We start from the raw sequence: 10,885 nt of genomic DNA, 5'->3' as shown, positions 1-10,885 counted from the left end.
GAAATGCATTTCACTCTATTTGGACTTCCCTCAGAGGCACTTTCTCTTCCCTCAAGTTTATTTCTGTGTGTGTGTGTGTGTTTTCCCACAATAAACTTCGGTGGTTCGTTACGGGCTGAATCATTAACAATCAAAATATTAGTGTGCCTTCCCCCCCTTTAATATTCAAATCCTGCCTCTGGGCAGGGGAAAATATTTGCATTTCATTATTCTCTACATGAAAGAAAAAAAGAAAAAATTGAACAGTTTAAGTTTACATGTTATTATAGTCATAAAATTGGAGTCTTGCCACAGAAAAATACTTGTTTGGGAAGATACTTGTTTAGAAAGGGGAAAATAGATGTTGGAGCTGAAAAACTTCCCTCATTGCCCTTTTTCCTTGGGTCAGAATGCTGAAGAAACACTGTACCAGTACCATCCCTGTAGAAACCCATGTGAGATATGTATGATATGTGTTTACAGAGTTCAAAATGGTTCAGATTGTGTAATGGTGATATAAATTCCTGTACAGTATATAAATTTATTCTATAACTTCTTCCAGAGGGGTTGGGGCAGCACTGCTTACCCAGAAATATTTATTTTTTGCCACCAACATTTGAATATTCACATTCTAGAATAAATAAAGTCTTTAAATGAAATGGCTTCTTGTCAATTAAGATCAGCTTTTGCTACCAGATTATTTCAGACCAGATTATATTTTCCTGACAAATGATCTTAAAAATTACTTTAGATTTCCAGAGCTTTCTGGATTTTGCAATTTCAAATAAGAGATATGGGCTTATACTTCTTCAATTTTAAAATGCCATCCATTATAAAAAGAAATTGTCCACATAGTGACAATTTTGGGAACCAAAAATAAATGTTCTATTTACTATTATTTATACATTGACACACATATATATTTAGATATATTAGCAAATGTTGTTAAGTTGTTCAGACATTGTTCATGTTTACTTACATTGAATCTGTTTAATCTGTTGCTATCTGAGATAGGCACCTTAAAAATTCTATATAGACTTCTGTTCTCAAACATATATTCCTTTAACGTCCTGATAATGTTAATTCATTATGTTCTTTTATTGTTGATGAAAAGCCTAATATTAATCTGATTCTTCTTCCTTTGTAAATTATGTTTTTTCCTCTCTTTTTCATTGTTGGCTTTTGGAATTTTTTCTTCTTTAAAAAATTTACTTTGTAATAATTCTTCAAGTTACAGAGGTATTGTGGAAACAGTACAAGGAAGTTTCATAGCCCATTTACCCAGATTCTCCATTATTAATATTTATTTTCTATCTTTTGTTATCAAATATTCATTGTCATTATTTTGTCTATATAATTTGAAGCCACTTTACAGACATGATGTTCCATCACACCTAAATATTTAAATGTATATTTACCCAAAACAAATATACTCTTTTACATGATGATAATCCCATAATCCAAAGAAGAAATTGGCACAGAGATTACAGTCTACTGCACAGATTTCATTAAAATTTTGCCAAATGGCCCAACGATGTGTATATGTGTTTGCATTTTTTTTTCCTTTCTTGTCCAGGATTGAATGTATTTAGTTGTCATGTGACTGTAGTCACCTTCAATCTGGAGCAGTTCTTCATTTGTCCCTATCTTTTATCATCTTAAGAATTTTAAAGAATACAGGCCTTTTTGTTCATAGGATATTCTTCTTCATAGGATATTGCCTGACTTCTAGTTTTACTTTGATAAGTTCGTTTACATGTAGGCAATACCAGTTATATCACAGCTTACTCCCAAAGTTTCTTTGGACACAAAGTGTAAAAGAAAAGTATGATTTAGTTAAGGAAATAAGGTGTTTTGTTAAATAGCTAGTATAATGAGTTAGAGAATAGAAACAGAAAGGACATAATAGTCAGAGGGTTCAAAAGAAGCAATTAAATTGGCCTCTGGATTACACAGGTCTCCTCTGGTTGCATGGGAAAGGAACATTAACTTCAAATAGCTTAAGGAAAAGAATATATTGTCTCATGTAGCAGAACATCTAGGGTTTGGTACAGGACTCAAATAACATTTCTCCTTATTTTGCTATCTCCTGTGTTGGCTTCATTCTTAGGCAAGCACTAGGCCTGGCTTCTCCAAAGTTCAAGTACAGAGGAAAAGGGAGAAAGTGTCTTTCTGGCAGTTGCCACACAAATCCTCACAGCCACTGTAATAGGACTAACTTGGGTCATGTGGTTCCTGACCCATTCTCTTGGTTCTGTTGCTCTGACTTGGGCAGGAGCCAGGATGGTGTAAAACACACAGATTGAGAGTTAGGAGGCAGGTGTGGAAATAGTTTGTCAAGGAAAACTGTGCAATTTAATTGAAAAAAGCAGGAGATGAATATTGGGTAATCAAGAAGAACAACAAAATTTCTTACAGATATGGTTGGATATGGGAGACACAGAGAAAACAGGCTAAAAACTACCAAGTGCAGAGAATCTGGAGGTGGCCGTGAGTTTCCATTTGCTTACAGAATTGATCAAATTATAAAGGTTTGTAAAGGCCTCTCTAATTAGTATTCTGTCATCAATCTTACAGAGCATTTCTGTTCTTATGTATAGGCTAAAGAAAAGTTACTTGGGATCAAACTTTTCAAAAAGACATACATAGGAGTAAAATGGAAAAAGTAAATGCTTTCTTAACTGATCCAAGTGTGTGTGCGATTCTTTTTATGTATCTATGGTGACGGCCTGAAATACTTTAATCGCATTGCTCCGCTTGGTTCTGGAGAGTAGACAAACAGCAGTACAAAAAGTCTGTTTGCTAGCAATCTAGGGGTGAAACAAGCTATAGTGTGTGTTGTTCCGCCAAATCCCAGATACAGTGTGCTGCTTCAGGTCAGAACTCAATTATTCTTGTTTACTAACCCATCCAGTTGCAGAAATATATGTAAAATATGATTGTATTCTAGCCTCAAAGCTGATCTATTTCACCTTCCTCTGAGATCTTAACACAGATAAAAATAGAACAGCAGGAACATAAACAGCAACTCCATTTCTTCACCAACAGCCCTCTTCGCCTTTCCCTGTCACTGCCTCCCGCATCCACCCCAGGGAGACCAGATAGACACATGGAGCCGACTCGTCCTCCCCTCTGGTCATAAGATTGCAGTGACGCCCAAGTGTTATCTGGGTTTCGGCTTCACTGAGGCTTTTGCAATACTAAGTATGAGATGTGGTCTATCTACAGAATATTTGCATGATAAGAAGACATTCCTGGGGATTTGAAAGAGGCCCCAGTCGCAGTCACTGGAATTGTGGGAGGAGGGGTTCATTGTGGGTGATGCCCTACCCTCACCTTTTCGGTGGAGCAGCAAATACAAACCAGGTGTTTCTCTCGGTGTTTCTGCTTATAGATGTAACCTGCCCGCCTCACAGTGCACCCACTCCGGGCATGTGTGTGCGAGTGACCTAAAGATACTAGAAACTCTCCCTCTTCCAGTTCTTGAGAGAGGGAAGAAATAAAGACTTGGCAGCCATCTCCCCGAGGCTGCTGACACCTGCTCCGGACAAATCCCAGGGCAACGTGCTTTCCATCTTCATTGCATGTTCTGCACGAAGGACTAAACTTTGTTTATCCTCCACCCAGCAAAAGAGATTATATTTCATGGCCAGCTGGTTCCCTTTGAGGCAGAATTTGGCTCCTTAAATATAATACTTGTTTAGAAAAATGTTTAAGTTGTTTCACAAAGGTCATAAAATTACTTTATTTTGGTGTTCCCACCCTCCTCCCCCTTTCATTAGTCTAATAGGGATCATTCATGTTCGTTGGCATTTTTGTTGTTGTTTTGCTGTGTCCCCCAAGAACCATATGAAAAGACCAAGTATTGTATTACTGTAGAAGGAATTCTTTCTACCTTGTCATTATTCATCGCACTGTTTTCTTGAGGCTTGATATGATCACAATAGATCTTGGCTTTCAATTAATATTAATATTCTCAACTAATTTTCTGGAGAGGCTTTATTCTATTGGTGTATCTCCTTTTGGTATTATGTAGTACTTTCCATACTCACTATAACTTTATGTGCTTAGAATGAAAAACTCCAATCACAATGAAAAATCGTAAGAAGCATATCTAAAGATCCATTAACACTCCCCCAGCCCTGCAGTGAATACCAATAGTATGTATTGCCGTACTTTACACACAATATGTATTGTCTTGCTTGTTATTTGAGTGAATAAGATGTAAATAGTTTTGAATCTGTGCTGCTGTCCTCCAAATCAAAAATGGTTCGTAATGTCAACTCTTTCCCTACGTCTTCTATTATGGGTTATTTCGATGTTTATGCTGCTCATTTTTTACGGAGCCCTAACCTGCCAAGGTGGGCTGGATCCCTATGAATGCAGCGGACTCAGATGTGACAGAGCTTCAGACTGTTTCATTATGGCCAGTTTGCCTGGTTTCACATAAAAAGGAGAGCCTAGAAGTGTCAGTCCCTGAAGATTAGAAAGCAGCCATTATGAACTAAGCTAAATGAGACACCTCTGATTTTTCGGGCATGACTGAGAAACTGATGGTGCCACAGCTGTATAGGGAGAATGCATAGCAGAATGGAGTTGGGCTGTCTAGGTTCAAAATCAGAGCTTCCCAATGACTAACTTCGGAGAAGTTATTTCGTATCTCTAAGCCTCAGTTTCCTTGCATGTAAAAGGGAGATAAGAATAGTATCTAACTCATAGGGTTGATGTGAGGATTAAATGAGATCATGCTACTCAAGCAACATGGGACAGAGCCCGGCACCAAATAAACACAGTGAATGTAAGCTGTTAAGTCCTGTCTGCCACAACTTCTCCTTGACTCTGAACTATTAAAGCTCTTGGAATCTGCAGTGCTCGTACTGGCACACATTCCTGCATTAATTCATCCAGTGCCATCTACTGAGGTGGTTTTAATCCTCCCCGGATTGCTGAATATGGCTCACATAGTGTTCAAGGCAGCAGATTGCTTATTTTAGTGCTGTTCACATGAAACTGACCTCCAATAAATATTTACTCAAAGCTCCAGTTCAATACTAAAAACAGCTAAAGGACTGTTGTGTTCTGTTAATGGAGAAAAAGTGTCTAGCGTAGAGAAGCGATTTTATTTCTCATTGCTAGAATATTGGGCTTAATTATGTGCATCGACACCCTGAGAATGACGCTGATAAGAAGCAAGTGGAGGAGGGTCCAGAAACCTTGTGCTATATGAGAAATGGTTCAGAGGTCTGGGTGGTGCCGTGGATGAGAAGGTCTCTTCCTTTGGTGCTAGGTGCTGTTGGAGAAGTTTGCAGTTTTTATGTTTCTATTTATAGTCAAGCTCTACTAGTAATAGCAGTCCTTCAGCCTGAACCTGGGATACTCACCACTTTGGAAGCCCTTACTCTTGCAGCTGCTATGGCTTGTTTCTAAGTAAGCTTTCTTGTTCTTGCCATCTCTCTCTCTCTCTCTCTCTCTCTCTCTCTCTCTCTCTCTCTCTCTCTCTCTCTCCCCCAAATGGTTCTCCCTATAGCCTCCTCAATCTTTATGAGTTTCTTGAAGGAGTGCCTACCAGTTTCCAAAAAGCTCACAGCATTGTTGAATCCTGAATCAAACTCTCATTATGCCCTGATACCTCTGGCTCAGTAGGTTCTCAACCAGTGGAATAGGAGTAAGTCGGAAATTGGAACTAACCAACTGTAGATAGCCAAGGGTCCAGGGTTCATGGTCAGTAAGCGAGAACTGTGTTGGACAGTGTGGATTCGTAGCTTTCTCTGTCTCAGAGCATGCACTTGGTTTGAAGAAACTCCGCAACTTTGCTTCTATAAGCCCCTCCCCACCGCCCTCAGTTTTAGACTGCCCTATACTTTGAAGCTTTGTCCTCTCTCTCAAGGGATTTTGCTATTGAGTTCATTTAAAATTCCCAGTGCAAAAAGGTGTACGGTTTTTCTACAAAATAAAAAGAATTGCCATATATATAGTATCTTTGGTTGGAAGATACTATATAAATGTGTAGGCCAAAACTATCCATGAAGGCTCCCTGAACTGCTGTCATTCATGATCTGATGTTTGGGATTATTGAAAATTGCACTAGCTTGGCTGGTATGGCTCAGTGGTTGAGTGTCAACCTATGAACCAGGAGGTTATGGTTTGATTCCTCGTCAGGGCACATGCCTGGGTTTCAGGCTTGATCCACAGTAGGGGATGTGCAGGAGGCAGCTGGTCAATGATTCTCCCTCATCATTGATGCTTCTCTCTCTTTTTCCCTCTCCCTTCCTCTCTGACATCAATTAAAATATATATGTATATAAAAGAAAATTTGCACTTAAAAAGCTGTTCATTTTTGTTTCTAAAATTGGAGCTACGTGCAATTGCAGACTGTTATTTGCAAGTGGATTCTCCATGTGGATTCTTCTGCCCTTGAAAGCCTTCTGCTATTCTGACTGCCTGTCACTGTCATGGTGGCTCAGCTGTGTGTTTTGGATGTCTTGCTAACAATTCAAACTTCCCATTTTCCCATCACAATTATATTCTCCATTACTTTTTTGTTCAATGTTTTGTTTAGCAAAAAGTGTATGTCATGTAATTGTAGGACATTGGTTTGAGGTAAACTCAGTCCTACCTGGAAATATTTAAGACACTGTGTTGTTCTCTGGGAGCACATGAAGAATACTATTTTACCCCCTAGCTTTTCTGTTCACGGAGCTCACATTAAGCCAAGGTAATTTTGTTCCATGTCGTGAAATATTCTCACTTGCGATTATTCCTGCAGGTTTCTTGTTTTCTCTCTTCCTTCCTTTCTTTCTTTTAAATCACAGCAACCAAAAGGCAACAAACAGCTGCTGAGTTACGGTTGTCAGACATTTTAGGTCGTTTTCCTCTTTGTATGAACCGGGTCTGTTGAAAATACCAGGCTGTGTATATGTTGAGATTGCCACCCGCTGGTAAGATAGAGAATTTCCATGTTAATTAGTACTTAAAGAAAACATGCGTGTTTTCTATTTCCAGAGTATGAATTTATATGTTTAGTTTCAAAAATATATATATTTCTAACTTCCTTATAAGAATAAAGAATTCAATTATTATGAAATAGTAAAAGCTACACTGAAAAAAATTCTAAATCATTATTATGAAACCCTTGAAAAACCTTTACTCATAGCTCTCGCTGCTTCTATGAAGGGAAGAAGTGATTTTTAAAAAATCTTGAAGTTAAATATGCCAAAGTGTTCTCAGTGGTTGCTGTTGAGTACTAAGAGTTAAGAGGGATTAAAATGATTTTTGTTGCTTCTTTATTTTTCTATTTAGTTACATTTTTTTTTCTATTGAAAGCTTGTATTGCTTTAAAAGAAAACATAAGTCTGAAGAGGAACAATAACTACATGTGTGTATATACAATGAAATGTAAGTCTTCCATAACAGCATTTTATGGAGTGCTAAAAAAAAGCACCATCCCAAATCAATGCCATATTTAACTAAACAGACACAAAAGGAACAAAAGCCCGGAGATTGAACTGCAGCTTTCATCACTCCACTTGCACAAATTTTAAATTCAAATGCATACATAAGAATTTATTATGTGATAAAGATGCCATTTCAAATTCATGTGCAAGGATGCTTGGTTACCTCACATCATTTACCAAATAAAGTCCAGATGTGAAAAATTAAAAATACAAAGTGAAATGAATTAAAAATATATATGTGGATATTTAGGCTAAGCAAAAATGCAAAAGAAAAAGTATATTGAAAACTTCTGTATATGAATATCACCAAACAGCAAATGATAAGCTGGGAAAAATATTTATAGCACAAAGAACTGACAAAATAGATAAAACACTTTTTAAGGAAGTCTATAAGCATTTGAAAAACTAGAAAGGTTTAACCTATAGGTATAACCAAAGGATTATACATTTAAAAGAATGAAAAATTCAGCTATAAAGTTAGCCAAGATTCATAAAATTTTATTATATGCAATGTCAAAAATACTCCATATTATAGAACTATTCTGTTATTTGAAATTATTCCTTTAGAAGAACATGGAAAATGCTCATATCAAAGTTAGATTACAAATAGGATTTAACTAACAATATATTTTGTTTATATTTGTCACTCCAGAAGGATATTCTTCTAAAGGGTTAATCATGATTATCTGTGTAACTAGAATTATTGGTGATAAATTTCCCTCTGCATTCATTTCTGTATTGCTTAACTTTTAGAAAGCAGAAGCTTACAAAAATATAAAATACTCCTTAAAATATTTTAAAATGAGGGCATATAATAATTCATATAGTTGGATTATTATTTTACTATAAATAAAAGCATATGTGTATACACTTATCTATATTTATAATTTATATATGTAGCTTAAAATTATTTTAGAATTTTAATAGTGGTTTTATATGGTTATTTCTATGGTTAAAGGTATTTTCTTCCACATTCATTTTAAAATGATTTTACTAATGATAAGCAAAAATTTACATGATGTATATTAAAAGTATCTTTAGAAAGATAATGCTGTGGAAAATTATTTATGAAAACTAATTAAAAATAGGAAAATATGTGAAGTGCTATGCAGTTTGTTCACAATTTGATCAGAGTGAATGCATATATCTATTTTATTCACACATGATTTTAAAAATTTGGAAGGGCATGCTCAAAAGTTTTCATTGTGATTACCTGTATGGATACAGTTGATATTTTTCTTCTTTATTCATTTCGAAGTTTTTAACTAGAAACAGTGAAGTTCATATATATATATATATCAATCAAATATATTCATCAAGTATGCTTTAAATACAAGCAGCTTATTTTGTGTTGATTATTTCATCAATAAAGCTATTAAAATATCCTATATAATAAAACCCTAATATGCAAATCGACCGAACAGCAGGACGACCAGTCTCTATGACATGCACTGACCACCAAGGGGCATACGCTCAATGCAGGAGCTGCCCCCTGGTTGTCAGTGCACTTCCACCCAGGAAGTGCTGCTCAGCCAGAAGCCAGGCTCACGGCAAGCGCAGGGGCGGTGGCGGGAGCCTCTCCCGCCTCCAGCAGCACTAAGGACCCCTGGGGGATGTCCGCCTGCCGGCTTTTGCCACAGGTGGACATCCCCCGAGGGGTCCTGGACTGTGAGAGGGCCCAGGCTGGGCTGAGGGACCCCCCCTCCACCCCCAGTGCACAAATGTTGTGTACCGGGCCTCTAGTATAGTATAAAAGTGTGCTATCCAATAGACAAACAAAAACAAATCTCATCTTCTCTTTCTAAAAGGAAAAATAAATATTTAAACATGCAGTATGGCCCTGGCCAGTGTGGCTCAGTTGGTTGGGGTATCTTCCTGTGCACAAAAAGATGGCGGGTTTGAGCCTGGTCAGGATACATACCCAGGTTGCAGGTTCGGTTCCTGGTTGGGGTGGGTGCAAGAGGCAACCAATTAATGTTTTTCTCTCTCCCTTCCTCTCTCTAAAAATCAATTAAAAATGCAGTCTGAATTTTTTACTAGCTCAATATTATTTTATTCCATTTGTAGATATGTAGAAAACCCAAGACATTTAAAAATATTTCTTCACTGGCATTTGGCACAGTAATGAATCAGCACTTTAAACCAGTTTATACGAGTTTGGAGTAGGAAGGTGGAAGGAGTGGTGTAGACTATTTCTACTTATGAAGATATTTTAGTTCCTAAAAGGAAATTATCATCATGTACAGTGAGCCTACTTCTTTGTGAAAACATTCAGCTATTTTTTCATCAAAAAAAAAGATGATTTCTTATGATAACAAACATAAACAAACAAGCCAACACAATCCAACTTTTCAGAAGGAAACCGCTTACTCGGATAGTAGAGTCTCTCATTAACACATCCTTGGCTTCAGCAGTAATTTTATTGATCATGTGAACTGTTAAATAGTACATCTGCAATGCAAATGTAACTTTAAAATGAAAAAACCTGACAGCAATTTATTTTCCTCAAGCAACTTTAGAGCTAAATTAAATAAAACCCTTGATTTGAGGCAGCCAGCCTTTCCTGATAAAGCTCTTAAATACCCACTATGTTAAAAGTGTGTTGCTGGCTATGTGAATGATGGTAGCAGACAAAGAATGACACTGTCTTAATCATTTTTAATAAAGAGAAATATATTGTTCTCCTGTGTTGCTTCACATAGCCTGACTGGCAGGCAATGCTAATGCGTATCCAGAGATACGATGATGTATCTGCTAGTCTTGCTGAGCTGGATGTGTTGAGACCTTTTGTGCAAATGCTCCTGTGTGACAGCTGGCTGTGTAGTCTGTTCTGCCTTACTCGCAAGAGTGGCACTCTAAAACCCAAGCAGCTAATTTAAAAATAGTAATGCATGGCACAAGCCTAAAGAATGAATGAATATGCTCATCCCCGAGGCATGTCTTGAGTTGGTTATGATAAAATTTGCTTAATTATTTATTAATAGTTGCTTTATAAATTACTCTGGTTTTGCTGAAGGACATAAACTGTGGGATGGGAGAGAAGCGCTAGAGAGGTGAAATTGTCAGGGGACATTGTGGTTAAGGGTTTCATACACTACACAGATGCCATTCGACTTGATCCTGTCAGTGTTGTGGAAACAGAGATCTTGTAACAGGAGATTGAAAGGCCAGATTTGTATTTTCTCTGTGTGATGGAAGATGGGTTTGAGGGCAATGGGAAAAGAGGCAGAGAGTAGTTAAGGTGAAAGACTGTGAAAGCCCAAAGTGAAAAATTGCAGTAAAGGTGAAAAGGGGGGGGGGGAGGAAGCACAAAAGTATTTAAAAGGTAAAACAGATGTCCCCTTTTCCCCCCCATTGACCTCTTCTAGCCTCCCCACCCCAGGCCTTCACCACCCTATTGTCTGTGTCCATGGGTTATGCATATACCAGTATGCATACAAGTTCTTTGGTTG

The sequence above is a fragment of the Myotis nattereri genome (genome assembly GCF_964212035.1).
Source record: "Myotis nattereri genome assembly, chromosome: 11".
NCBI lineage: Eukaryota > Metazoa > Chordata > Mammalia > Chiroptera > Vespertilionidae > Myotis > Myotis nattereri.
The sequence above is the reverse complement of the archived record's forward strand: the minus strand, read 5'-3'. Positions refer to the sequence as shown.